At 40.4% G+C, this 5480-nt stretch overlaps 1 long non-coding RNA gene across 43 annotated transcripts in view; it reads left to right on the plus strand.

Moving 5' to 3' along the window:
• The first annotated feature begins 4518 nt into the window (after positions 1-4518).
• The window catches only part of LOC106871257 (uncharacterized), a 434384-nt gene continuing 433422 nt past the window's right edge, over positions 4519-5480 (plus strand). For 6 of the 43 annotated variants that reach the window (XR_016237597.1, XR_016237580.1, XR_016237582.1 and 3 more), the window contains exon 1: positions 4554-5480. This exon is cut by the window's right edge and continues 767 nt beyond it. This is a non-coding gene — a long non-coding RNA (uncharacterized LOC106871257). The other 37 variants (XR_016237566.1, XR_016237565.1, XR_016237569.1 and 34 more) reach the window with 21 other exon arrangements.

A 5480-nucleotide genomic window follows, 5' to 3' on the forward strand; every position in this document is an offset into this window, starting at 1 on the left:
AATTATTGATCTAGACACGCTAAAGTAAAGATATGTCTAATGCACTTCGCAATTTGTTGCAAACTGAGCAAGAGATGATTCTGAAGAGTAAAATGTTTGCGTGAAATTCTGTTTCAAATTTGGAGAAGAAAATTCGGAGACTTTTCTATGTTGCAGAATGCCTTTGGTACCAGTGTTTGAAACTAGGAAAAAACATCAACTGAAGGCAATTCAGCATTTGGACGAACTTCTATGGCAAGAAATGCCGATCACATTGCTAAAATGCGTGCTGTGATCCGTAAAAAAAATCATAACCTGACTCTATTCGTAAAATTTTCGATGTTGTAGGCGTCTGTAAGAAATTTTGCCATATGATATTAAAGGAAACTTGAAAATGCATCATGTTACTGGGAATGTTGTGGACTAAAGGGAACCGTATCGTCACGGCCATGTTTGATCGGTCGAACGTTGATGGAAGCTTTCTGAAAAGCATCAAAACTGGGGACGGAGTGTAAAGATACCTTTTGGATTGTTACCTCGGCTAAGTGCTGGTTGTTAAAGAAAAGACGTGTTTTCCAACTAGGCATGAGGTTCTTGATTAGTGCACGCACAATCTCAGCTACACCACCACACGTCAAAAGCTTCGGATGTCAAAACAACGAGGTAGTCATTTCAGTGATTTGGTTCATGGCTGAGGTGATTTCCTACACCAAGAAAGTACGCCAGAAAGGCTCGAATGTGAAGGTGATTATTTTTTTTTCATTGAAAGGGCGTCGTAGATCATGAATTTGTTCCACGTTGTCAGGTAACCAACAAAACCTTTTACTTGAATGCTATGAAACAGTGCTAAAGAAGAGCATCGGGCATGAACAAAAAAGAAACAAAATTCAATGCCTTACTTCTTGTCTGTGGTTGTTTTTACAAAACACGAGACGACTCTCATCTCCAAGCCGCCCTAACTTTATGCATTTGACCCCCTGTTAGCCTGTTTGTCTTTTACTGTTGAAAACCAACCATAATAGTACTCGATTTCAGACGATAGAATTATTTGGAGAAAAATTTGTTCTACAACTGTGCAACTACTTCTGAAATTGTATCCCAAAACTAAAAGAAAAAAAAGGCGTTGAGCGGTGTAACAACAGTGGTGAAGGGAACTATTTTGTAAGTAAAGTAGCAATTTATTGAAGTTTGCTTTCGTTTTGGACATACCTTGTACATACATGTATGCAATTATGTATATATTTGTGTATGTGAACGAGGGTGTGCCGAAAAGTTACTGGCTTTGGGTTAACCCCCCCCCCCAAAAAAAAAACAAGAGGATCAGTTAATTATGATTTTATTCAATATATTCCCCCCACTAGATTCACACACTTATTGCAGCGGTCCTTCATTTTATTCTAAGCCCTGTAAAAGAACACGGAAGGTTGGGCCTCTAACCAGGCTCGTCGCGATACCCTGAAAGCCAGGAACTTTTCAGCACCTCATCGTATGTGTGTGTGGCTCCCACACACCTTACATATATACCGCCCACACACATGACAAACATACATGCGTGCCCTCACACACACATATAGACGAACGCACATATATACACACACAGAGACACGCACAGTGATAGAGACACACACCTACTTACACAGCCCTACACACACACAGACACACACACACACACACACACACACACCCATATATACGCGCACGCCTACATACAGGTACATACACAGCCACATACATATACACACACACACAGGAGTACACACACAAAATAACACACATACCTGGCACACATCCTTACGCTCTCTCACACACACACACACATACATACGCACACACACGTTCTGTTATTACACACACACTTGCAGACCCTCACGCACGCACACATATTCACCTCCCTTTTTCACCCTCCTGTCTTAGAAAGAACTTTTCCTCCACCACTTCCTCTTCCGGTCCTTCCACAATGTAACCTCGTGGGCATCGGTGCCGATTTTTTCTTCCTCCGTTTTTCCATTCTTTGAACTTTCCTTGTTTCCGACGAAGGGCTCCGCCCGAAACGTCATACTCTCTCTCTTTCCTTTCCCGAGCGTCTAATAACACTATCCGTATCACGTCCTCACGTTGTTGTTTTTTTGTTATTGTTTTTGTCTTTTTTTGAACCTATATATATATATATATATATATATATATATATATATATATATATATATATATATATATATATTAATTAATATATGACTAATTACCAGATTTTATAATAATATTTTACCCATTACTCATGTTCTCATACTGAATATATAAGACGCAGTAAATATTTTCTGCGGATATATTCCTGGAATTAGCGCGCCAAAACGAAGACTTTTGAATTTTACCATTAATCTGTAATTAGCAGAACCATATGCACGCGCACCCATGGCGGTGGGCAACTCTGTATACGATTCTGATGATTACGGTTCATTACAAATCAGGCTGATGAGGAATGGACAAATGGTAAGAATTTGTTAAATCCGAAACTAGTTCCTGTTTAATAATGCTTTTTTAGGTGATTTTAAGTGATAATTTTAGGTGATAATTATTCGATATTAATTAATATATGACTAATTACCAGATTTTATAATTATATATATATATATAGGTAGATAGATAGATGCATACATACATACGTACATACATATAAGCATATATAAGCTTATACATATACATATAAACATATATGTATATACGCTCAAACATATTGAAAGCGAAAGAGAGAAAGAAGGGGTTACTGCTTTAGATTTGTTTATGTACACACGCATAGATATGCACGTACATTCATACGTGTACACACACACACACACACACTCACAGATAGTTTAAAGGGCAAAAGCAAGTTTATTGTGATGCCTGTTAGGATTGAACTCAGGACAGTGAGAAAACGCCTGAATCGACCATCGGCGTGATTAACATCGATACTAAACAATTACAACAGATGCAACAACGACGGCGCCTCTACGTCGTTGCACGATATGCTAGAAGTAGCAGCTCAAATCCCTCCTGTTATCTTGAAATTGGAGTAACACATTGGATAATGCAGTCCTAGATATACTAATGTCCGAGGTAAGAACTGGATGGTTGTAGTTTGGCCGTGTGTGATCATGGATTTGTTCAGTCTAAGACAGAGCTATGGGACAATATGCCACCATCATCGCCGCCGCCGCCAGCAGCAGCAGCAATAACAACAATAAAATGATGAACAAGTGACGATGCTCAATCTGCAAAAATTGCAGCTAAAACTATCTCAAATCACACGCTACCAAATTTTAAAAGTGAAACACAAGTTTGACAATATTGTCCCTAACAAACAAAACGGGATGGGTATGACTGGAACGCTAGTGACCACAGGTGTGCTCAATAAATTTTGAGCTGAGGTTAAAAACAAAATTATTGTAGAGTGAAAAAAAAAAAAAATCAATAAGAAAAACAACAACAATATTTAATTTCGATTTCAAATTTTGGCACAAGGCCAGCAATTTCGAGGGTGGTGGTGGTGGTGGGGGGGGCTAAGTCGATTACATCTCAGGACTCAACTGGTATTTATTTTATCGAACCTGACAGGATTAAAGGCAAAGTGGACCTCGGCAGACTTTGAACTCAGAATGTGAACGCGGAGGGAATTCCGCTGAGCATAACAAACAACGATGACTATTGTAACAACAACAACAACAACAACAACAACAACAACAACAACACAAAAGCGGCGGCAACAACAGCAACAACACAAAAGCGGCGGCAACAACAGCAACAACAACTGTAAGAACAATACTAATAATGCCTTCCACTAAAAGCTTTAGGCTTGAAATTTGTGGGGAAGGGTCAAGTTGATTATATCGGCCCCAGTGCTTCACTGGTACTTAATTTATCGATACCGAAAAGGATGAAAGGTAAAGTCCACCTCGGCGGAATAACAACAACAATACTAATAATAAAAACACACCAAATTCACTAAAAAAAAACATTGAACAACAAAAAACAACAGTAGCGGCACCAGTCACAAGAAGAAGAAGAACACCAACAAGAACAAGTGACAACACCAAATAACTGCGACAAGAATAATTACCACCACCACCACTACTACCACCACTACTACCACCACCACCACCACTACCACCATCACTACCAGCACCACCACGACTAACATTATTATTACCAATATTATAACCATCACCCCTACCCCATCACCACTATAATCCCCAACACTGCCATTATCATCATCACCAGCACCACCACCATTACCACCGCCACCACCGCCATCATCATGATCATCATCATCATCATCATCTTTCTCAACATCATCATCGTCATCATCAACATTTTCACTACCACCACAATCGTCACTATCATCGCTACGATCATCACCACTACGACGACGACGACCACCACCACCATCATCATCATCATCATCATCATCATCACTACCACCACGATTACCACGACTACCACCACCACCACCACCACCACCAGTACACTCACCACCATCACCACCACCAGTATACTCACCATCACCACCACCACCATCACCGCCACCACCACCACCACCACCACCACCACCAGTACACTCACCATCACCACTACCAGCAGCAACACTATCACTACAACAGACAACTGTTAGCCTTGCTATCACCATAGCAACGTGATTATGGTAATCACAACAACAACATGATAGACATCGGCAGCAACAGTGTGTCAGTGATTACAGACGTATACACAACCATAACATCACAACATCAGAGATACGTGTGTAGAACACCTTAGCCTAAACACTGCGACAGCACCACTACAGCCACAGCAATACCATCGACAAGAACACAGCTGCAATAGAATACTACAACCTAAACAATACCGCAGTCACTACAATAAAAAACAACTGTTGTCGTTACAATTACATAACAAGTAACGCAACAACACAAAACCACCCGCACGACATAGTAACAGGGTGACCTCAACCACCAACCACCAACGTTGGGACGTCACAACCTTTATGACAACAACAACAACAGCAACAACATGGTATTAACAAGATTAGAACAAATAATAACCACAATACTAGAGCTACTACAACTCCAACAGTGTAGCTACCACCACAACAATAGCACGATCATCAGAAACTACGCAGGCATCGCTTAATTACAGTAACGCTCCCTCTTGTAACACTGCATCACAACCACCACCTCGACGATAACAGAGCCACTGTAGATCACACCTGTTATACTACCACCGCAACAGGAGAGCCAGAAGTAAATTAGGTAATACAGAAAGCGCAACAGAACAACGTTTAGAGGTTAGTTACAATAGCCGCTACAATACAGACTGAATAACTTCATCACTACAAGGCCACGCAAATACTACCAGTAACAACATTCACAACATTACAACAACTATAGAACAACCACAACATTCCAACCACCACAACATTCCAACCACCACAACATTCCAACCACCACAACATTCCAACCACCACAACATTCCAA

This window comes from Octopus bimaculoides, chromosome 20 (assembly GCF_046866305.1).
Source record: "Octopus bimaculoides isolate indiv1 chromosome 20, ASM4686630v1, whole genome shotgun sequence".
Taxonomy (NCBI): Eukaryota; Metazoa; Mollusca; class Cephalopoda; order Octopoda; family Octopodidae; genus Octopus; species Octopus bimaculoides.